This window comes from Hippocampus guttulatus, chromosome 2 (genome assembly GCF_054856545.1).
Source record: "Hippocampus guttulatus isolate MCC_2025c chromosome 2, RoL_Hgut_1.0, whole genome shotgun sequence".
Lineage (NCBI taxonomy): Eukaryota > Metazoa > Chordata > Actinopteri > Syngnathiformes > Syngnathidae > Hippocampus > Hippocampus guttulatus.
In genome coordinates, this window is record NC_141262.1 from 13,961,860 (window position 1) to 13,987,154 (window position 25,295).

The 25,295-nt window shown below is 41.3% G+C and overlaps 1 protein-coding gene and 1 long non-coding RNA gene across 2 annotated transcripts in view; one reads left to right on the forward strand and one right to left on the reverse strand.

Annotated features, from left to right (window-relative positions):
* Nucleotides 1–13,339: 13,339 nt before the first annotated feature.
* On the reverse strand, nt 13,340–14,678 carry LOC147208593 (uncharacterized). Its single transcript, XR_015100289.1, has 2 exons — nt 14,613–14,678; nt 13,340–14,122 (listed from the first exon to the last, which is right to left on the reverse strand). It is a non-coding gene; the product is annotated as an uncharacterized LOC147208593 (long non-coding RNA).
* Nucleotides 14,679–23,210: 8,532 nt separating this feature from the next.
* The window catches only part of LOC147208594 (complexin-2-like), a 51,133-nt gene continuing 49,048 nt past the window's right edge, over nt 23,211–25,295 (forward strand). Inside the window, exon 1 of the mRNA XM_086137778.1 lies at nt 23,211–23,431. The gene's annotated coding sequence lies outside the window, so the exon portion shown is untranslated. The remainder of the gene's footprint in view (nt 23,432–25,295) is intronic.

Sequence of the window (25,295 nt, forward strand, 5' to 3'; positions counted from 1 at the left end):
AACTCCAAAACAAAGGAAAAGTCCTTTGCAATAAGTCAATTTTACTTTTTTCCCCCCTTTAATAATTTTTTTTTATACAGCCGACTACACGGTAGCTTGTAAATTAAACCTTTCCTATTCGCTAAAGCCAAATATTTCCCAACCTTTTGTGAGTAGTGTAAAAGGCCTGATGTGGACGCTTGTCCAGCAGGAAAAGTGCCCTTGTTGCTTCCAAGTCACGTAATGCTCGTGTAAGCACATTTCATCAAATGTCAAATTTTTTTTTTTTGGGGGGGCGGGGGGGTTTTGGGAAAGTCATTGCAATGCAGATCAACCAAAGGACACATCAAGTGCGAATGGGAATGTTTTCTCAGGGAGAAGTTGTCAATATCAGCATATCGAAGTGCAACACTGCCTTATGATTTATCTTATATCCTTATATACTGTAACCCTTGCATCCTATATATATTACAAACCAAGAAGTTGAAATTACAGATATCCATCCATCCATGTTTTTAAGTGGCCAAGTCAAATTATGGATTTGAATCCAATTGAGATGCTGTGGTGCGACCATAAACAGGCAGTTCATGCTCGAAAACCCCCCAATATGGCAGAGTTGAAGAACCAACCCTTTAAATTGGTTAATGCCCCCCACCACCCCCAAAAAAACAGTCACTCAAAAATTCACATCATGTTTTTGAATCACGATTTGAAGCTAAATGTGACAACATTTAGCTATTTTTAGCATGAGCCACATTTACAAACGCCACCTTAAACACGGTAAATAAGGGAGAGGTAAAGTCAATCGGGGGAGGATCCTAAATGAGTTTTTAGTATCTGTATTCTAAGTATCTGCACTTTTAATGAAGCACAGCGTATCGATACATTTGCCACCTATGTAAGTAGGTCTGAATCAAGGCACCACTGTAAATGATTCCGAACCATTTTTTACTTGTACTCCTTCAGGCATTTTCGTGCAGGCTTGCCAGTGTGGGCGCACAACACATTGTTTTCCCGCCTCAGAGGTGAGCCAACCTACCGCGAGCTAATTAGCCCTAACGTGACGCAAGCTAATGAGCGGTGCTCATTTGGCTACAAATTAGGCACTAAACTCACAGCAAGCACCACCATCGACAGTCACGGGAAGGCCGCGCGGCCAAGATGGATGTTCTCAGGTGGGGCTTTCTCTCACGAGACACCAACTGATCCCGTTAAGCGTGGAGGCTAATTAGTTACCGTCAGGCACCACAGAGGGCACCTCATTCACTGGTCTTCTGTTTCTGTGAGTGCTTTCAAGCTAAAGCAATTACCGGCCGGTAGTATTGGGCGTTCCAGACATGCAGCCTTCCACCGTTCCCACTGAAGCAGGGACAAAAAGGGCCGCACAGGCCCCCTAAACAGAAACCTGGATGAAGACTCTGCAAAGATTTCATTTATTAAATAAAAAAATAACAAGAAGCATGCTAGCGGGGGACCCCATAAGAAATACTGTGCTATGGCGTCCCTTGCATCGGTGATTTGGATCTATTTAGCATTATTTTTACTTACATTGTTTTATTGTATTTAATTAATAAGATGGCACCCAATTTAAATGTCAAATAAAATGTAAAGTAAATATTCTAGTTTAAAAATTAAATCATATTTTTCAAAATAATATGCTGTTGCCTTGAGATACAAGTTTAATTTGTTCTGTGACCACACTCGTAAATCAGTCAAATGGAAATCAAGTCAAAAATTGGAGTGTGCAAATGTGTGTTTATCAGTGTGCATCAATTAAATGTCAATTAGGAAAAGATTGAAAATACATTTTTTCAGGAAATTCTAACAATTGTACAATACCGTATATATATTTTTTGTTTTCTTTGTCAGATGACCTAACACAATGGAACCGTACCTTTCCCCGGGTGAGATGCAACCGTTCCCCACACCTCACCTTCAGCCCTGGCAGAGGGAATAAAAAGGCTTTTTTTTTTTTTTTGCATTGCATCACACAGAGAATGTGTTAGCGTCTCTCTCTGTGATGCAGTGCAGTTGAACACCCACTCGCTCCTATCCACTACCCCCCTCGATTTTCTCTCTCTCCCCATCGGTCAAGCGGAGGCGAGAAAAAAAAGTCTTTAAATAGCACTCAGTGCACATAAAAAATGTGTTATTGAGAATGATAGTGCTGCTTTATGCACAAAGTCATGTGGCAAAGGGCAGGTAGGGTTGGTGGTGACCTCCAAGGTTGGAAAACGGAGTCGGCATTTCAATCAAGCACAAATGAAAGGCACGAATGAGAAGGCAGATGATTGGATTATGGTGGTGGTCAATTCATGGTCATGGTCAAAGGCGCCCCAGGCTTCCACAGAGTGGGATTAGACATCGAGAGGGTTCCCAATTTAGAAGCCCGTTACCAAGCTTTATAACCATCAGTCATACTTATAGGCTTGGTTGAAAAAGACATTTTATGTATTTATGTTCCCATTCTAGCTGTGCACCAGTGAACACTCTTTTCATTCATCAGTACAGTCTTTGTATTTTTATTCATTTCATTTTGTTGTCGTAGTTTTCATAGTGGGTGGAATGAAGTCATTGCAAAGCGGTAGTCGAAGTGGTAACAGTTCGTGTTGTATTTGTCGTAGTCACGCAAGTTGAGATAGTCGTATTAGTAATAGTTCTTGTATTTAGATTTGTGTGTTTGTTTTGGATGCGCAGTCGTGCAGCCCCGAGTGCACTTCAGGAAATTCATTGGACATGACACGAACTCCATTCTTCATAGTGCATTTAGCCTTCTGGACCGAATGTCTTTTTTTTCCAGAGCACACTGAGGTCTTGTCAGATCTCCGGAATAATCCGGAGAGATATGGATTCCACAACTGCAGACACAGATAAATTTTGTCAAAAAATGTTTATTTACAAAAACGCCAGACCGACAAAGTACAACAGAAGATGCCATGGTAACAAAGAACCAGGAACTAGTGGAACAAACCAAAAGCGCTTGCAAACAAAAGAACCAGTTAATCTAATGCACGAGAATAGTTTAACGGAGGAAATAAGAACAAGGAAATACAAGAAAATACTTAACAACAATACGTGGCGAGAAGCTGTGAGGCAAGAACTATGAGTGAACGCTGGCGCGTTTTGGCTGCCGCTGCTCAACCCGTATTGTTTTGTGTTTTTTGTTATTGTAAAGTGTCCTTGGGTGTCTTGAAAGGCGCTTATAAATAAAATCTATTATTATTATTATTATAACATGTACTGTAGAAAATTCAGGCATTTGGAGACTAGAATCGTGAGCGAGGCTGAAATAATCCGACAGCCAGTTGTTGGCGTGGCGGAGTCTTTAAAGGCAGCTGGTCACGAGGCATGATTACAGACAGGTGTGGCTCATGAGGGAACACCTACTCTCCAGTTGCTTTAAAACAAAGCAAACAGGACAGGTTTGTTCCGTGCACCCCACTAGCGCTCATCGTAGCACTTGTAGAAGCAGTGGTTGTGGAAGTGGTTGCCATAATTTGTAATGGTGGTTGTAATAGCAGTAGTTGTACTCATGGATCGTTCCGACACCAAAGTGACATCGGTCAATTAGCGCGTCACTACGGTTCTGCATCTGAGGCATTTGGCATGTATGCATTATTCATACACGCGTGTCTCCCTCTTCAACATGCCTGCACATGTTGAGCTGCAGCTACGTCTGGGGGCCGTTGATTCAAAGCACTTCAAAGGCTCTCTTCAAGCTATTTGCACTGTATCCAAGCTATTTTGCACATCCACGTACTGCCAACACATCACCAAGGAGAAGCTTCAAGGATTTGGAGCATTCTCTTCGGCACTTGGCCAGCCACAAATGCGACGCAATCTCATTCCAAACCTCCTGTTGGAGGAAAGTGGTACCTTCATCTTTGCTTTTTCAAAAATCATGAAAATTGATTCGGAACTTTGACATCGATTTATTGAATCTTGGCATATAAAATCCCCAAATTTGAGTGAATCGATTTTTTATTTTATTTTGCACAGTCTTAAGGTGTAGTGGTATTTTCTTTATTAAAACACAATTTTTTTGGGGGGGGCATGGGCAATAACGGATTAATGGGATTTCCATTCATTTGAATGCGTGAAGATGACTTTTGAGATACAAGTGTTTTGAATTAAAAGCGTAGTCACAGAATAAATTAAACTCACTCGTCAAAGCACGACTGTATGTATTTTCTGTGAATTTTTTGTTGAATGGTGTGCTGACGGGATGGATTGCATATCATTCCAAATCAATAAGGATTTTAACCTAATGTGCCGAAACCTTCCCCACGCTTTCTGAGCTCCCACAGGCTCGCCGTGGGAGGCTAATGTGGCACTAATGTGGTTGGCGATTGTTTTTTTTAAAGGTCAGCCGACAAGTGCTGGAGGAGGATCATATGTTGCCTGCCGCTCAGCATCAAAACATCAGTGTGTAGTCTCCCTCATCAGTACACCAGGAAATAAATAAATAAATAAATAATCTTTACTGTTACTTAAATGTGAGCAAAATGCAGCTTTTTTTTTCCAAGCACCAACATCGCTAACATTTCTGTTCAAAGTGGATTGGAGCATAAAAATGACTCAACAACTATTTCCTGAATGATGCTCTTATGTAAGGATAGCGCGGCCGTATTTTGCTGAGAGCAGATGACTTAGGCCTTAGGAGGTAGTGCAACAGCCCAGACACCTCCTTTGAAATACTTTTTTTTTTGTTTTGTTTTTTTGCAACATCATTACAAACAAAAGCGCTCAGAGTAATGTGGACTGCATACAATGAATAAACAAATATTCCACCTTGTTGCTTTAATGTGAGCATATCATTATTGTGTTTTTTTCCGTGGGAATAAGCGTTTAATATTTGTCGACCAGCCTGAACACCTCTTGGACAGAGAGTACAGCGATGCCAACCTCAGAGCTTGCAACCTGTCGCATACCGAATATATGTGCATTCATACAAACTGTGGCACGATGATCATTTGGTTAGCGCGTTGGCCTCACAGTGCATATGTGCAGGGTTCGATCCGGCTCCTACCTTCATATGTGGGGTTTGCATGTTCTCCTTGTACTTGCGTGGGTTTTCTCTGGGTACTCCGGTTTCCTCCCACATTCCAAAAACATGCATGCCAGATTAGTGGAAAACTCTAAATTTTCCCTTGGTGTGAGTGTGAGCGCTGTTGTTTGTTTGTCTATGTGTGCCCTGCGATTGGCTGGCAACCAGTTCAGGGTGTACCCCACCTACTGCCCGTAGACGGCTGGGATAGGCTCCAGCACGCCCCGCGACACCTTTGGAGGATAAGCGGATCAGAAAATGAATGAATGGATACTAAAAACTGGTTTTATCATCATACCATTGTTTGTTATTTAACAATGTCAAAGTAGAAAATCTATTTGCTGGAGTACTGAATAGCATTTACGTTCCAAAGTGAAGGGAATGGAATGACCTTTCATAGTCAAGCCCTCTTGGGTTGCAAGGGAAAATAAATTGTTTTCGAAAAACATTTGATTTTGACGATAGAATGTATGAAATTGTGAGTTGTTTCATGAATCGTTTTCATTGGGAAGTGACAATATCATAAGTGGATAATGCCCTTCAAGGTGTACAATTAATTATCAGGGATTAATGGACTATGCGGAGGTAACCCTCCTGCGCCGCTCGTTGGTTCACACCTCCGTGTGTCCCATTAATCCTCGTATTAGACCTCGTTGGGCATTAACCACTATGCAGGTATGTGTTTGATCTGGCCATGTCTGGAAATTAGGGTCTGGAAAAAACAGGGAAACTCTCAAATGTGTAGGAATCCTGATTATTAGAAAATGTCACTACAAGAATTTGGTGTTTACAAAAAGAAATGATCGATTACAGGGGGCATCACATTGAAAATACTGTACTCGTTTTGATATTAAAAATAATTTCGTTTGGCGCATCTTTTCTTTAACGTACATTTTTGTCTTTTACTTTTTTACTTTGTGTAGAATTGTGTTGCTTTTTCTATTAAGAAGGGATGAATTCACTGTTGAATGTTGATCATGAGCACTTGATTATGATTATGATTGGTTTTATTTATGTGGGAGTCCTCCATCTTATGAGTTTATGTTCTTTTGAATTTCGGATGCTTTTTCACCATGCAGAGTTTTTAATGAGCTGAGCCACTGATAATTAGAGTGAGGAATTTCAACACTTGTTGATTTATGCGGCAGGGATGACCTCTTTTTTTTTTTGTTGTGGGTTTTTTTCCTCAGATTTGAGCATTTTGATTTGGTACGTGGATCATCATATTTATTTGTTTATTTTTAATCTACAACTGAGATGCCTAGAATCCTAATTTTCAATTTGAAAAGTTGGATTCTGTTCAATACAGTGAAACTCCTCTACAACGAAACCCACATGGGCGAAAATCCCCCCTTTTGTGAAATGTTTTCATGCATGAAAGCCATTCCCACTTTTCTGTTCCCCCTACAACGAAAAGTCCCCCTGTTCCATTATACGAAATCTTTTTCTCTGCTCTTGCCTCGCAATGAGATTCACTGCAACGAAAACAAGCCTTCCGCAAAAGTCTAATCCAACCTCAGCATTCAACAGCGACCTCTACTGCTTCATTTCAAAACAGCAACAGCAACCACCACACTGGTTTACACACGCGCAGTAGTCCAGGAAGTATTCGTTCTTGTAAGTTTCAGACGCAGTACGAATTGCATTGCTAAAATGGCTACGAAACGGGCCTTTGCAGACCAAGGAGGTAAGGGGAAAAAAAGCATTCACGCTTGAAGACAGGATAAAAGTAATAAAAATGAAAGATGGCGGAAGCAAAGTAAAAGACATTATGGAAGAAATTGATGTAAATGAAAGTGAATGCTGATTGTAAATTTCGTGATTTCTTTCCCATTTTTTTTCTTTCTACACTGGCTATGTGAAGTGTCAAATAAGTGTATGCTCATATTTATGCACTATGTATTGGAATGAAAATAAAGAGTACACACATACTGTACATAGTGTGTGTGTGTGTGTGTGTGTGTGTTTACATCTGAGATCAAATTTGCAACAGTGAAAAGCCCCCTGTTGTGAAAAATTTCTTGACATGATTTCGTTTTAGAGGAGTTTAACTGTATTGGTGCTTTATCAACGGACTCTCTGTTTGTATGCTCGCCAATCTTTGTTGGATTTTCGATACAGCGATGGAGGTTCGGGTGCATTCGAGCAGGGTTAGGTGAAGATGTTGCCTACGTTCCTGGCTGACATCCTGACAAACCTCCTCCCGTCACGGTGAACGTGGCCGCACTGGCCAGATGGTGAGTTGAAAGGGGGAGCTAAAACACTCTTTGTCCCCTACTTGTTGACGAACACGCAAATGTACTCCACTGCCTGCCAACGTCAGCTCTCGCGGGAAGCTTCGGTTGTGCTGCCGTTCACGAGTTCTCCGATGCGGGGTGAATCTCAAATTTCTAGGTGAGTTTCGCTGTACGGGAGAGGCACGCACTCCTACTGTTCACACAAGGATAGCGTTGTTTATGAGCAAAACGTTGATTCTGGGGTCTCTGGCAAAACCGGAAGCCTAACATTACTGTACCTGTTAACTTTAATGGCTATATTATGATGGCTTGGCAGAGAAGCTACAACTTTTCCTCCTTGGACAAAAACTCGCTCACCGAATCAATGGGGGCAATAGAAGACAAGGAAACAGGCAACAGCACGGTGAAAAAGAATGCGATTGTTTGCCAGCAACCATCTGAGAATTATAACAGATTGACTGATGTGAAAGAGAAAAGAGACGTCATTCAATTTAAAACTCTTGAAAAACAAAACGAAAGCCCTCTTTGAAGCATCAGTGGTACAGCCGCATCTCTAAATGTAATCTTAATTTTAAACTGGGTTTAAAGTTTGGTGCAACACATTCAAATTTAAACCAGGATTTAATCTTGTTTGAAAGTTAAACCTTGTTGGTGCAATCCATCCTAAATCTCAGTTACTGTGTAGAATTTTGTCATGTAATTATCTAGTACTTGGAGAAAAATGTAGTACTGGGAGGAGCTTCCCATCATCATCATCGTCGTTATCTTCATCATTTTGTCACCTGTCATGACACCTGTAGATACTGAAAGGTCAGCCACTGTGTTGCCCTTACATACGCACACAGCAGGTGACGACTGATATGTGTGTGCGTGTGTGTGTGTGTGTGTGTGTGTGTGAGAGTGTGTGTGTGTGTGTGCGCGTGCGTGCGTGTGTGTTTAAGAAATGTACCTGACATTCATGTATAGCGATAAGCAACTGTTTTCCAGATTGAGCCTTCCACAAGACATAAGAGGACCCCTCCTCAGGACCGAGATCGACCATCCCCGACTGTGAAATGCAAACATTCCAGGGACATGTGACCAAAGGGCAAGTACAAAAAGAGCTGCAAATGTCTTCTTTGTGTTCACAAGCAACAGAACAATTTTGATTTCAAGGACCTTGCTGTGAATGTCTTCATTTGTGGTATTAATTTACTGTTTTCACCGTCCATTGTATGTTTTCCCTCCACTTTTACTCCACAGCACTGAGTTTGCAGTGTTGGGCACGTTACTTTAAAAAGTAATCAGAGATAGTTACAAATTACTTCTTCCAAAAAGTAATGGAGTTCCGAACTCAGTTACCGCCTTGTAAAAATAATTAGTTACTCATCAGAGTGATAAAATGTAAACTTAAAAAATAAACAATGAATTTGCCAAACATGAAATATTTATTTTGTTCACCAAAATCCAATAAAAATGATCTTTAACCAAAATGAGAGACATTTCTTCACACAGTGTGCAGCACACACATTCATCCTTATTGGGGCAATTTGTCCTTCTCAATGGATGGATGCTGTTCTTATTTGTGTTTTACTCAACTTCCCAACTTCACTGGATTTGGGGTTTTATGCCAAAAAGATGCTCTGCATTGTTGTTCCCGGTGTCAACTGCCTCTTCATTGCTCAAGTGATTGGTTGCTACACACAGTGTCACCACGCTAACATGTCACGCTGTTACAGTACTGCATGTCGAAGATTTCCACTTGAGCTCAATCAATTTATACCGTTACATTTTTGTGCTCATCGGCCAGTTCAGTGCGGCAGGAAGTCGAGTGTCAAAATATTCCAGCGCCGTCTAGAAATAGAAGCACTAGACCGACAGTAAAAGCACTGTTCATTCTGTTGTGCTTCACGTCGAAAATTCAACACGGTGTAGTGTGTGTATATTGTGATTCACCATATAGCATTATTAGAAAAAAGAAAAGAAAAGAAGCTGACATTTGGCTCCCTGACATTGTGAAACATCGATGGCGACAGCGAAGGCGCCTCTGCGCGAGCCGCCATCTCTGACTCTTTGATGTCAACACAGCTAAAGTTGAGGCGCTGCGAGAACATGACAGGGCATATGGCGACTGCTTGTTGGTGTGGTGAAAAACAAAGACACACCATTAACACATCCTCAGATGAATGCCTTAAAAACATTGAGACATGACATAACCTCAAAGACATTCCATGTATGCATCCTCAAAAACACAATGAGTAAACACACCATAAAGACATGCTCTGCAACACAATCAACACCCCCCCCCCCAACACATGCCATAAGCACATCCTCCGATACACACCATGAACACATTCTCAAAGACACACCGTAAGCATATCTCCAAAACACATTCTCAAACACACAAGATAGACACATCCTCATAGATGCATCATCAAAGTCACCACAAACGAACCAATGATCACACCCTCAAAGACAAGACCCCCCCAGAACATTCCATAAAACACACTGTCAAAGACACGCCGCCAACACAAACATGACAGTGAGTGGGTATGAACACATGGTGAAACACACACACACAAATCAAACACACCTTCAAAGCCACATCGTTCAGGTCACACCATGAGCATATTCTCCAGGACATACTGTATACTGTACCATGAACACATCCACAAAGACATAGAACACTCCAGGTGTGGTGTGCAGTGGCGTGTACCTAATGGGAAAAGAGGGCTTGGGGTTTTTAAAATAAACAACTCCGTACTTAGCGGGCTTGCTTATGTATGTGATGGAGGAGTGTTCAAAGATTTAGTGGGATTCACTCTTAACATGTATCAGTGTGAACTCAGATTACAATCCCATGAAAGCATTGCGCCACTGAGGCCAATTCCCATAACATGTCATTTGGTAGGCGCGAGTATGCTGATGAGTAGACCCACAAAAAAAGTCTTAAGAAGCCATTCCTGAAAAAAAAGCTACCACTTTGGTTTGAAGCAACCATTTCCAAACGTGTCCCATAGATTTTGTCCCATTTCCTCCAAGTTTATAGCACTTGTGTACAAGACAGAGTGACAATGCTAAATTTGAAAACTTTTGAGTTTTGATCGTTGTGTGCATGGAAGCAAATTGGATAACTCAGCATCAAATGTCAATCTTGTTAGTGAGGTTGATTGAGATGGAGTAGATGACTCATTTCTTTGTCAAGTTGCTCTTGGGCAGCTGCAATTTTGAATAATAAATACTAGGTTCTATTAATAGAATCCATTCAGGGAAGTGAGCTGTGGAATCAGATTGATGTTAGATCCTCCTTCCGGATATGAGCTATACCCTCCCTATATAAAATGCATTCTTTAATTATGAAAAAGTGACAAAGTGGAAGTCTCAAATGACGTCACATATGATGAAAAGGGTTCTCATTTCTAGAATTGTTTGAACTCTTGGGGATTTTTTTTCATGGGTAGTCTCATGATGAAAAAACAAATGAAACAACACTTGGGAGTGGGTTTGAATTTGAAAGTGACAACAACTGTTGCGATAGGATCAATTATAAAACAGCTTAAATGAGAGAGTGTAACCAGCAGCAAACCAGAGATCTGTCTCTTGAATCTGTCTACTTTAAAAACATTTTTGTAATTAATGTGAATATATTTGGACTAAAACAGGTTAGCAAGCACTTAGTACTACCTTGCCCTGCGTTTTTATCAGTTTCCAGGAAAAGGTCTGAGGCCAATCTCTAAATTCCAGCAGAAGAGCTTTTTTGTCTTTCTTTTTATTGCACAAATTTATTGCTGCCACCGCCGTAATCCTCAGAATGATTTGTTGTCAAGCGACGTGGCCGCGTTACGCAAACAGCGGCGCAATCAACGGCTGTCATTTCTAACACGCGCTCTCGCTTTTTGTAATAGATTTCCTGATGTTGCTGTGCAGTAATATTTGGCCCAATTCGGCTCTCCTGGAATACAACGTGGATGGTTTTTTTTTTCCTCCCCCACACACATAAAACACAATCCTCTGGATAATCTCTGTCACGACATGCCAACAGTGCCAGTTTTGTATTGTTGCATCTTCTTTTTCCTCAGTACTGTGGAAGGGTGCCAAAGGATGGTTTGGAGCCGTGCTTGTTGGAAGCCTTTTAATGATTGGATCTGAACAAATATGAGCTATGCCCGTTTGTTTGCTAAAGTAGTAGGGATGGCACAGTGGCCAACTTGTTGGTAAAAAGCCTCACAGTGTAGAAATTGTCAGTTGCAATGCAACCTTACTGTCCAATTTGCCCCTTCTTCCTATGCCTTCGACCCTATTCGGGATAATCACTACGGATCGAGGATGGAAAGATAGATACTGCAGTTGGACAGATATAATTGCATTAGTGACATTCTGACATGACCGCATTCTCAAAGACACACCATCAACACCCACACACTGTGTCATGAATAAGTAGTATCAATAGTATGACAGAGACATCTGTTCTATTTTGAACTAATTTTCTTGTAACGACACTGAGAAAAAGATGATAAAATGATGAACCGTGCAGATTACTGCTTCATAGGTGAAAGTCATGTTGCTGGTTTTCCCAAAACAATTTAGATTTTAGATTAAGATACTATGGGTTGTCAGCAACTGCATTAGCTCCATGCTGGGGGAGATGAGGCAATTCCACTCCGGTTCATTCATTCATTCATTGTGATGGAGGCGTAATGGAATCCGCCGGCTGTTGGATAGAGGCCGCCTGACGCCTGCGGACGTGGGTGTTCTACTTCATTGCGACCACGCCATGGCCCAAATGACTATTTGCATAATAATAAGCAGACTTTGCAGATGACCATCTGGACTGATGACAAAATGGATCAGCTGAAGAAAATGTAGTAGGATACATAGCATTACACACAACGTGGACTAAAAACACCAACAGTGCATTTGTTCGTCTTCAATTTTGCCAATAATGCATGTTAAATTTGTTTGAGATGCTAATTTCCCTTTTTTTAAACCCCTTAATTTACGTCTCGCGTTTTAGACACAATTTTGTCTTTGTCCAACCTATAAAATCAATCTCAATTCAAACATGAAACACAACAAGATTTTTCAAAGATGCTGATATTTCCCAAAACACATTTGTTTGGTTCAGTCACGACTTGTTGGATTTACCTGGGGGTTTAAAATGTATGGCAAGCCATTTGAGCATTTATTCCAAATCCCTGATATCAAACATAAGTGTGTTACACTAGTTCGATCTCTTTCAGCACTAGTTCGACACTCGGCCACACTAGTGACACCGAATGTCGAACTAGTTGCACAGAAATCCTCACTAGCCACTCATTTTTGGCAACTAGTGCCACTTTTGTCCAACTAGTGCTGACAAAATTCTAACTAGTGACACCTGGAAGCACACAAGCAGAGGGAACTTCCCAGCTAGTCAGCTTTTTTATGCCCTAGTGGCCCACTAGACCAAACTAGTGAGGTTCAAAGTCTTACTAGTTTACTAGTAAGGTTTAAAAAGTGTTAACATGTTAACTAGTAAATCGTGGATTGTTCTAACATGTTAACTAGTGGCCTATGATTTCCTGCACTAGTTAACTAGTGGGAGCTGAAATATCCATTAGTTAACTAGTGGAGGATAAAACGTTGATAGTGCACTAGTTTAAGACCGTTAAAGCCTTGATATCCAACTAGTGAGTCCAAAAATGTTACTTGCTCACCAGTGATGCCCCAAATATCCACTAGTTCCACTAGTGCGACATTTTGACTTCACTAGTTCGACTAGTGAAGTCAAAATGTCGCACTAGTGGATGTCACCCTACTCACTAGTCAACTAGTTAAATGGTCGTTCGATTTAACTAGTTAACTAGTGATGGCAAAATGTTCACTTGTACAACATGTGAAACACTAATGGCTCACTGGTCACACTAGTTACGCTAAATGCTAATCAGGAGGCAGGACAGTGCCAGAAGTGAACACCTCCTATTGGCTCCACGATAAGAGCACCACCCAGCAAAAAATTAACCCTTTAAAACCAGATTCTGAGCTTTCACAATTATTTACCGTATTTGCGTAATATCTGCAGTATACAGAAGGAATCAAGCAATTTTTTACCAGTCAATGTATCTGTAGGTGATGTTTATTTATTATGTACACGGAGATAAAGAGTAATGGTACAGCTCTACAGTATCTTTCCACTTTTATATATGTATGCTATACTAAATAAAATTAGTACGGCACCATATAATGCAACAGTTCTGCAACATATTCTCCCTAAATAATGATGTGAATTTTCAGTTGTTGCTAAATCAGTTAGGATGCTATAATTTGTGGTGTAGATGCGAATCTAGGAGAGCAGGACATCGCATTGCAATTGGAGCAGCAGCTTGGTTGATGATGTCCCCAAACCGGCTCATCTATTATATTTGTCGTGCAATACAACGAAAATGAGCACAATTGAAAAACATAGGCTTCTTGTATTTTAAAATAAAATAATCACATGTTTACCGTTCTGGGGTTACTACAATCATGAATGAAGGCATTATTTACAGCATCTTGACAGCAGTGTGATCGAGCAGATTAGATGGAGTAGAATTTGATTGGGGCTTCACTGATTTATTTCATACAATTCATATCCAAAACACAGTTGAAAAAAATTTGATTGTTAAAATATTTAAATACAAGAACTATATCAAGAAATTAACAAAACATACACAGTTTTTTTTAATGAGGAGAAAAGTCTAAAAACATATCACAGATGACAAACGTTGTGCCTCTCCTCCTCCTGTTCTTCAATGAAGCTGATCACCCTCCAGCTCCCGTTAGAAACATCGTGCTGCTGACGGTGTGCCGGCAGAATGGTTGTGATGCAGGAGGTGCTGTGGACTCTCCCAGAAACGAGGACCTAGTTTAGTTTAGTTGTAGATCCAGTAAAACATAGTGCAAATGTTACATTATTTATAATGCACAGTTACAGTCTTGTGAATATTAAAAAATGTACTTCATGTAATGCAGGCAGCGAATAATTCAAACGAACTAAGGCAGCAAACAGTAAGAGCAAAATCATGTTCCAAACATTAACCTTAACTCTTTTTTAAATGTCAATTAGCTTGTGAGTAATAAGACAAAATGTGACTGTCAGACAGAGAACTGTCAGAGCAAACGGCAGATTTGAGAAAGTCCTGCCGAAATAAATCTGCACCCGACTGCGACTGTCAGCGTTGAACTGCCGCCATTGCTGTCAAAGTCAGACACATCTCCGAAATCGTTGGAGCAAATTTTTAAGCAGGCTTCATCTTGATAAATTGACCACATATTTGACATTTACACCATAACTTTACCGCCTAAAATAATCGTAAAACAACATTTTGTGTAACAACAAGAGTAATATTTACCCGAAAAGCTTTCAATGCGTCTGAAAGTTTTCTCCTCCGTTCTTGGCTCGAAATGCATCATGATTGGCTGGCACCCGAAGTCCACGTGTCTGTCGGACGTGCTCTCATTGGTCTACAATACAATCACGGATGAATAAATACTCAAAGGGCTTGCCAGGCAAGCCCTTTGAGTATTTATTCCATATTGCCCACTAGTTCACTAGTAAGATCATTTTGACGCTTACTAGTGAACATGTAAGCCACAAAACGCCCACTAGTTCACTAGTAAGATCATTTTGACGCTTACTAGTGAACATGTAAGGCCATAAATGTGCCCACTAGTTCACTAGTAAGATCATTTTGACGCTTACTAGTGAACATGTAAGCCACAAAACGCCCACTAGTTCACTAGTAAGATCATCTTGACGCTTACTAGTGAACATGTAAGGCCATAAATGTGCCCACTAGTTCACTAGTAAGATCATCTTGACGCTTACTAGTGAACATGTAAGGCCATAAATGTGCCCACTAGTTCACTAGTAAGATCATTTTGACGCTTACTCGTGAACATGTAAGCCACAAAACGCCCACTAGTTCACTAGTAAGATCATTTTGAAGCTTACTAGTTGACATGTAAGCCGCAAAACGCCCACTAGTTCACTAGTAAGATCATTTTGATGCTTACTAGTTGACATGTATGCCCCAAAACGCCCACTAGTTCACTAGTAAGATCATTGTGAGGCTTACTAGTTGACATGTAAGCCACAAAACGCCCACTAGTTCACTAGTAAGATCATTTTGAGGCTTACTAGTTGACACGTAAGCCACAAAACGCCCACTAGTTCACTAGAGACGCTCGTGTTTATTCAACTAGTTAACTAGTGGGAGGCATTTTGTCTCACTAGTCAGACCAAGAAATGAACTTGTGCAAGGTTTGACTGAACATTTTTCCTACATGTTGGGCTTTTCTTTTCACTTGTTGGTGTTAATCAGCACTTGTGAGCGAATGTGCACAACGAGTGCAACAAATATCTAACATGTAGGGATTTTTGTTGCACTAGCTCATGTTTTTGGCATACTAGCTGGCATGCACATCGCACTAGCTAAATAAAATTGCTTACTAGTTGACATGTGTGCACAACTAGTGAACTTGTAAAGTTTTGTAACTGCCAAACATGTAAACTAGCCAAATGTGATTATTTCACTAGTAAACTAGATGTGTGCACATGTCACCTAGTGCCCAGTTTTGTCAAACATGTTCAGTCAAAGTCTATACATGTTCAGCATTGAGCCTGACAAGTGAGACAAAATACGTTCCACTAGTTAACTAGTGATATGAAAATCTGTGTCACTAGCTCACTAGTATGTCACACTGAACCCAACTAGTTTACTAGTGAGGAAACATGTGTATCACTAGTTAACAAGTACAGTGAAAATGAGCCCAACAAGTGTAACTAGTGGATATCTCTACATTGACTTGTGAACATGTTCACATTTTGAAACCGTCTAGTTAACATGTAAGGTCAAATCGATTGCACCTAGTTTACTAGTTTGGATTTCTGGATTCACTCGTCGACATGTAACCAATAATGGGCATCCTCCAGTGAACTAGCTGCAAATCCTCAGGACAACTTGTAAACTAGTGTAAAACATGCAAATGAAGTGGGTGTGATTATGACAAAATCTGAATCCCGATTGGTGTATTTTAACTGCAGATCCAATAGGAATCCTGCAGCCACATTTCTGCCCCACCTCCTCATTATATTTTGTGCAACTAGCTTACTAGTGAGCAGGTTGGCATCCACTAGTTCTACTAGTGAACATTTTAGACCTCACTAGTTGAACTAGTCCGACATTAAATGTCACACTAGTGCAACTAGTAAATATTTGGGGCATCACCAGTGATCAAGTAACATTTTTGACACTCACTAGTTAGATATCAAGGCGTCAAGGGGCTTTAACTAGTAAACTAGCTACTGTTTTATCCGCCACTAGTAAACTAGTGAGTATTTCAGCTCGCACTTGTTTACTCGCGCAGGAAATCACGGGTCACAAATTCACATGTTAGAATAATCCATGATTGACAAGTTGACATGTTGCTGAAAATGAATGACTAGTTGGAGTTTGTATGCAACTAGTTCGACATTCGGTGTCACTAGTGTGGCCGAGTGTCGAACTAGTGCTGAAAGAGATCGAACTAGTGTAACACACTTATGTTTGATATCAGGGATTTGGAATAAATGCTCAAATGGCTTGCCATAAAAATGGGGTGGGGCTGCCACTGACTCGACGTATTAAAAAAAAAGGTTCAGTAGGAATTCACTCACTTCGTCGCCAACATAGCCCCAATGGTGAGCTACGATTGTTATGTCTGCTTTTCTTTGTCAGATCGATAGAATTATCTTTTAGACTCTATCATGCTTGCTTTGTTGGTCTGTTTTGCTTTGTGTCCGTGGCGCTTTACGTTTGCTGCATCGCTCAACGTTACTTGCTGTTCGCAATCGGCAGTGCAAACGCTGGCTGGAGTAGCGTTTAAACAGCGTGGGCAGAAGTTATAAAGTTAAGACTTGCAATTGCAATGGTGTTCGTGTTTAATTCTGTTTTGTTAGAGTGCTGCCACGTCACGTTTGTCCGGCTGCATTGGAAAGTTTGAATGATGACTTTTGCGTGACAGGGAGAGTTAGTCGTGCCGGCGCTTTGCTTCCGGGTTTGACTGCTGGGATCTGTAGTCCTTTCGTCCGGTTCCACTTGTATGCTTTCTAGTTATGTTTAGACGATGAGTCTGGATGACATTATCAATCATTTTGATGATATTTACAATGATAATGCATCATGCTATAATCAATGGGTTCTCCTCCTTTCTTCTTTTTCATGACAACACTCATTTTTTTAAAGGAAAGATACTTATTGGAACTCAACGTGCCTGTTTTTGAAACTTGGAAGACAATATAGTCATTAACAAACCTAATGCACGTGTTTTGTAAACATAAAAAGGATTTTAAAAACGTGATTAATTACAATTTATACATCCATTTGTTTTGTTCAATCACTGGTTGGACGGTTTATTTTAAATGACAGCATGAAAACCATTTGTGAGAGCTGGCCAGTGTGCAGTGACATTTTTACATGTTTAAAAGTCAAATGTTGCTCTTGAACACAGAGCTTTGCACACCGAATTTTTTCAATGGCAATCATGCTCAATTTTCAACCCCCCTCTTGCTCTCTCAAAAAGCCACACAGGCTGCGATCAAGTGTTCTATTAATACAAAACGAGGGCCCGCTGCTGTGTTTCAGATAGATCGTTTTAATGAAACTGGCACAGGGACAAACGGGCTCGCATGAATCACTCATGAGCCGACTTGTTATTTCCTACCGAGGGGATGTTTAAAAACAAAAATGGGGATTTTTTAAAAATAAATTTGCATGTGTCTGCGCCTTTCAAATGAAGTACTAATGAGTTTGAGCAGAGTGAAAATGACCTTTGTGTGTATGTACGTAGTAGGTTTGTGGAATTTAGATATTTCAATTAGAGCCTCTCAAATTTGCAAAAGATAAACTCAAATTTGGTTTGGATCCAATCTATATCCTAAAATTATTGAAAAACATACCAGATTATAAAATAAAATCAACGTGAGAATTAAATATCATAGAGGTTTCAAGTTGACATATTTTTTGTGGGCTTGGATCAAGACTGGGGACACTCTGTCTGGATACTGATGCTGATGTTCATTGAATAGCTTGTTCTGTGGGCCCTGTATTCTTTTTAAAATCACTTTTGATTTTATTTTACAATTATAATAGGGACATACCGTAGAACATGTGTTTCTGTTTAGTACAGGCTAAAGGAGGCGCAAACACCCATGCGATGCTGGCAGGCAGTGTCTCTCTCCAATTTTTCTCAAAAGCCATCAATCAGTCTCACCTTGACAGATTGGCCTTGCCCTTGCCCCCAAATTAATATATCAACCCCAATGGGGCTCCATTTTGCCATATACTAAAATATAAAAGTGTCTTAGTCGTGTTAGATATTTTGGTTATGTCAAAGGTTCAGGTCAGTATCAGTATATTTATTTCTGTATTCCTCAGCAGTGTAAAAGGAGGGTTTATTGTTGGCCTCATTTGCGTAGCCGTGACGTCCCGGATGCATCTGAGAATGTGCCAGTTGTGCAGCTTACAAACCATTGAGAATACCATAGACTAGTCTACATGAGCCACAGTGTCAAAATTAAACACAGTATGCATTGCATATTGAATTAATTTCATTTAGTCAGACGTGCTGTTGCCGTGTGTGTGCGCGGATGCATGTGTCTGTGTGGGTAGCCTATATTTTATTGAGAAATCGGTCCGATGTTGTATCAAGGGAGTCGATGGATGTGCATGAGACAAAAAGCAGCCAAAAAGATCACATCTAGCCTTGAACGATCCGATGTCATGCGAACAACATAAAAGTTGCATACGCGTATACAGAGTGTCGATTGTTAGATGAGCTTGAACGTGGACCTGGGCTCTGCCCACGAACGCCTCTGCCCTGGAAGAGCTCTTGCCAGCCGACACGTACGGGTGGTCGACACAAGGCTTTTGGGGAGACCACTTTGGTGCACCAAAGCGCTACTTTGAGACCTGATGGATGCATGTGCGTCCATTAAAACAACAGTCAACTGATCACTCGCCACTGCAAGCCTTATCTTCACTTTGATTATTGCCTGCAGGTCATTGATCCCTTTGGATTCATTTAGTGTGTGTGTGTGTGTGTGTGTGCGTGTGTGAGCATGTGTGAGCATCAGATCTGTCACCAGAGCCCAGCAAGCCTAGCTCAATTTTACAAATATTATTAGCCATTTTTATGGTGAATACAACAGCCACATCGGTTAGATCGGGTCACCCCGTTCAGAGGGTGTCTGCTGAAGAATTAACAAGGAAGAGAATAACTATCTTCATTTTAGTTTAAATTTATGAAATGGTTCAAATGGCTCTTTAGTTTCTGACAGTAATGTAGTATGTCCCTCCTCACTTGCTGTACAGTGACTCACCACAACCATCTAAATGCATAATGTATTTCTACAGCTTTTGGCTATTACATCAGTAGGCCCCTGGGTCCAGGTCCTTTAAATCAAGGTTCCACTTTATTTAGAGATGTTAACCACTGAATGTTGTCCAATTGGCCTCAAAGATCAACAAAAAGGAAAACGAGTTCATAAAAACAACATTACGCACTGTCATAAGTTAAAAAAAAAAAAGAAGGATATTTTGAAATGAAACTGATGGACGCACATATATACACACACTGAGTTGTGAGCTTGCTGTCTCGGCTGCAGGTTAAACACGGGCACTTGGGTCAGCAGTCTTACATCACTTAACATGTCAGAAAACCGCAATCACTCATCCCCAAAATATATGTGGACATCTGTACTTATGACCACATCATCCTCAAAAAACTTTGCTCCACTATTTTGACGTTAACATAAATATTGGTGACTGTTGATGGATGAGCTCAGTTTCTGCACATTGAAAGACCGTATTTTCCGCACTGTAAGGCTGCGCTTTCCTTTTGCGGTGGAGCTCCGAAGGAAATAGCTGCTTGTCACTCAGACAATCGGTGAATTGGTATCACTTGGGCCTGTGATTGTGCGCAGTGCAATGTCAAACTTGGTGCACAATAAAAACCGCTGTAATCAAGCAATGCAAATATTGCTCAACTTGAGGAGAAAGGGGGCGAGGCAATTATGTGTGGAATTTGCCCGTTGGATCGAAGTCGAGTGCGTCTCATCCCAAGTCCAACGATTTGACGTGCCCATTCCCATGTTTGCAATGATTTTACAATGATACTTTTTTCTAAAATTATATATTTTTTCGTTCACCATGCATTCCTTTAGCACTGGCATGTATTATTCTTTTTCACTATGACTTTATATGTAATCATGTGGTGCAATGTCACATGCTCTTCTGATTCACACCCGGCTTCCCCGTCACCCGCTGCTCTTTTGAGACCGCAGCGCGCCATCTGCATTAACCCTGCATGGGATCATTTCCCGCTCATGGTGTCCGATGTGGACGTAGAATAATTAGCACAGTGTATGATGTCATTATGGTCACGGGTATGTACTGTACTTGTCACCTTGGTAATAAGCTAGTCACAAATTTGACGCTAGTCATAATTAAGAGAGACCTAGCCCTCCGCACGCCCTCAGTACATAACCGTGAATCTCACTGATTGGCGCTGTGTGGCTTCACACTAAGGGGGTCTTTGGTGGAGAGCAAGTCCTGTGGAAAAACATTTCCACGCCATGGTCCCCGACATGCGTTTCACTTAGAAATGCTCCCACACTTTCGCCATCATCCCGTGCCGTCCACCAAATAGTTTCGTTTCTGCCACCGACTTCCTGTGTGTATGTAACGCAAGCATGTTAGGTCTGTTCTCAATTTTGCTTTTCACTGGGTCGACATGAGGCACAAAATGCTAATTTTGGATACACAAAACTTAATGTTTGAGCCGTGAGAAGATATCCGCTTAAGGCTTCCGGTGGCTGAACTATATCCCATCAAGGTTTTGTGGAGCTCTTCCACACTGTGCCAACAAGGCACTCTAAAGTCCTTGTGCCTTTTTTTTTTTCTGCACCGGTGATATAAACGAGCAATATAGGGCCCATAAGGTTAGCCTCTCCCGGCCGTGGAAAGTTGTTTATCAATGAGATTGATCATCAGACATGCAACCACGCGCCTGACGTGCCTGCAAGCCCTGTGAAAATCACTTAATGTGAATTAGTATTGACCGTCGCCCCTCATCAATGGAGCCCAACAGCAGCGTGGAGGGAGGAGTCAACGTCATGCTGACATATTGTGGAAAAACACGGCACGGTGCAACAACAGTGTGCAAACAGCGTCTTTGACTAAAAAATATGCTGTTATTCATTCACTCTCTCATTCTGTGTTGTTGCTGCTAGAAAACCGAACACACAGGAAGTTGCTCTGGATTCCTTCACAAAAACATTCAAGATGCTTGTTGAAGTTCTCAGTGTCCAACAGCTGAAATGACACAAAAAGCATCAAATTCAAATTAATAGTAATTTATAATAATAATAGTAATAATAATAACTCTGGTTATTGGCTAGCTGACTATCGAACCAAAAGATAACCAAACACGCAAAATAACTAATGAATTGAAAAAAGGGCCAAATAACTAAGCTTTAACTAACATACAAAGCCAATTCCAGTGAAGTTGGGACGCTTTGTTAAACATAAGCAAAAACAGAATACAATGATTTGCAAATCACATTCAACCTATATTTACCAACCACAAAGACAAGATATTTAATGTTCAAACTGATAAACTTTCTTGTTTTGGGGAAATAATCATGAACTTAGAATTTTATAGCTGGAACACATTCCAAAAATGCTGGGACATGGTCATGTTTCAGCTTCAGCTGTTCCAGTGGAGTATTTTATCCTTCATAATTTGCAATGGGTGACAGGTCTGGACTGCAGGCAGACCAGCCTAGTACCCACACTCTTTTACTATGAAGCCACGCTGTCGTATCACGTTCAGAATGTGGTTTGGCATCATCTTCCTGAAATGAGCAGGGCTGTCCATGAAAAGACCTTGATTGGATGGCAGCATACAGTATGTCACTCCAAAACCTGTATGCACCTTTAAGCATTACTGGTGCCTTCACAGATGTGTAAATTACCCACGCCATTGGCACTGAATACAGCCCCATACCATCACAAGTTTTGGCTTTTGAACTTTGCCTCTATAACAGTCTGTATGGTTTTCCTTTTCCTCTGGAGCCCGGGGGAACACAAAATCTACATTTTCCAAAAACAATTTTGAATTGCATGACTTATTAACCAACAAAAATACCAAATGACTAATAACCAGCTTACCATATAAACAACTGATAAAATAACCAACTCACAAACTATGTTGCTAACCGGCCTACTGACTAATGATATAACCAACTCATCAAATGACTAGTAATATATACAAATTTAATTAAATGACCAACTAACCCAAAATGAAAATCAACTAAGTAACTAACTAACTACCCTCCCCCCCGCCCCCCGAATCTTGCTGCTGTAGACTGCAAATTTCCCCAGTGTGGGACTAATAAAGGTTATTTTATCTTAAATAATCCCACCCACTCAGCCACTCACTCATTGAAAACAACTAACTAAATGACTTACTCGTTACAATTATCTATAAACTTAAAACTAACTAACCAACTAACTTGAAAAAACTACTAACAAACTTCGAAAACAACCCAGCAATTGAGCCATCACCAAGAAAAAAAAAATAACGCCTCAAATAACTAAATAGCGAACTAAATAACCTGTTGACAAAATGGCAACTCACCAAACAACCAAAGAAAGTGCGAAATATTTGGAGGCTTGCTTTTCCGTAATGGGTCTTGCTTTTGGGCCATAACGCACAACTCGGCTGCACAATTGTAGAGCCATTGAAGAAAAATGTGTTGGTGTGTGTTTGTTTGCACGCGCGCCTGTGTGATGGAAACCTTCCACGTTTGATTGATGGCTCTTGTCCGTGTTGGGAGGGAGGCGTGGACAGAGCGGAAGGGAGGAGGAGGAGAAGTGGGGTCGTTAGCGGGACGTTTTCTCTCCTCTGTTTCACTCTCTCCATCCTGTCACGGCGTGAGCCTCATCCTCCACGATACAGCACCGCCACCTCCCCCTCCTCGCTCTCCGCTCGTGCAGGCAACCGCAAGGACGTCCTCCTCCTCCTCATCTTCCGACTCTTCCTCTCCCAGTGCAGACGATGCGAGCAACGAGCTGCTAGGACAACTTCTTCTTCTTCTTCTTCCTCTTCTTTTCTTTGCGAATCGCAGGTAATGATCACCGACGTTCGATGCCAATGCTGATGTTGCGTGGGCGACGGAAGAGCCGGAGCTGTCCACTCGCGGCGGTGCTGAAAGCGCCTTCGAGACGCAGGAAGGGCACGCACGCGGCGGCGGGCTTTTTCCGCACGCACGTCGCTACGCGTGCACGGGCAAGCCCGGGTCGAAGGGGGGAGTGGCGTGCATGAGTGGCTGCCGTGCCGCTTTGATAAAAGGTGGAAGAAGTCGACGGAGGATAGGATGGAAAGTTTGACCACACGATCGGAACACACAAACGCACACACACACACACTCACTGTCCCCGTCAAGTCTGTTAGTGGTGCTCTCTCTCTCTCTCTCACACAAGCAGAGGTCACACACCATTAATAAGAAGAAAACGCACACACACACACCGAATTCACTGGCTCGATTGTGTGTTTGTGTGGTGTCAATCGTGTAACAGTGGTGTTCTATTTGTTAGTTCTGTAATTGTTAGCTGGTGCGTGGATGTGAAGTATAATGGGAGAGTGCCGATGGTTGTGGTTGGGTACTGGTCGTCTCCCAGTTGTGTGAGGGTTTTGTGTACTCGCGTGTTGTGTTTGTGTGATGTTGGTCTGCTTGTTTGTAAATTGTGTAAAAGTGGCGTATTATTTGCTTCTATACTATGCACTCGGTGTGGAAAATGTGTACTGATGTGTGAGGAGGTGTGTTGCAATAAGTGTACTGATTGTGTGTGTTCGTCTTGTGTGAAAATTGTGCGCTGTTAGTGGACTGATTGTGTGCTGGTGGTGTGAAGAATGTAAACTCATGATGGGTTGTGTGGAAGTTGATTTTGAATTGTTTCAAGCTTAGGTCATATTTAATTGTCAAATGTTTAAAGGTGATGTGTGTTTTGAACATTTGCTAAATGTTGATTATTTGTTGGTAAAATATGTGAACATTGTGTGTTTTTGTTTGTGTAGGGTTGTCAGATTATTATTATTTTGAAGATCGTTGCACAGTATACATGTGGTGTGATATTTGTGAGTACATCACGTAAAGCTTTTGTGTCATCTATCCATCCATCCATTTTCTAAAGCGGTTATCCCCGTGAGTGTTGTGAGCATGGTGGAGCCCATCCCAGCCGTCTTTGGGCAGTAGGCGGGGTCCACCCTGAACCGGGTGCCAGCCAATCGTAGGGCACACAAAGACAAACCAACATCCGCGCTCACGATCACACGAGGGACAATTTAGAGTGTACCATTAACCTGCCGCGCATATTTTTGGAACGTGGTAGGAAACCCGAGTACCCGGGGAAAACCCACGTAGGCACAGGGAGAACATGCCAACCTCACACAGAAATCCCCAGGGTTGGGTTCGAACCCACGACCTCTGCACTGTGAGGCGGCCTTGCTTACCAGTCTGCCGCCGTTTTTTTTTTGTTATTTGTCAGTAAATTCTTTCATGATTGTGTTATTTTGTTGTGTTGTGAAAGGTTTCTGTTATTTGTCAGTAAATTGTGTGAAGGTTGCGTGCTGTTTTGTTAATAAAGTGTGCATTGGTCATCTGGAAATTGTGTACTGATGGGTCGGTAGTCTTTGTTCCTGAGATGTGTAGGTTGTGTTAACTGTTAAAATAAATGTTGGTGTGCAGAGGTTGTGTGCTAATGGTGCGCCAGTGTGGGCATTAGTGTACTCTGGTTATTGTTACTGCACTGTGTGAAGATTGTTTGCCTGAGTGTGAGGATGGTTCGCTGATTGTGTACTAGTGTGTGTGTGTTGTAAATGTGTACTGGTTTCATGCTAGTGTGTGGTGGTTGTTTATTATTTGCTACTAAATTTTGCATCGATCGCGTGCTCCAGCACTGTGTGCAGGTAATGTGCAAAATGTATATTGA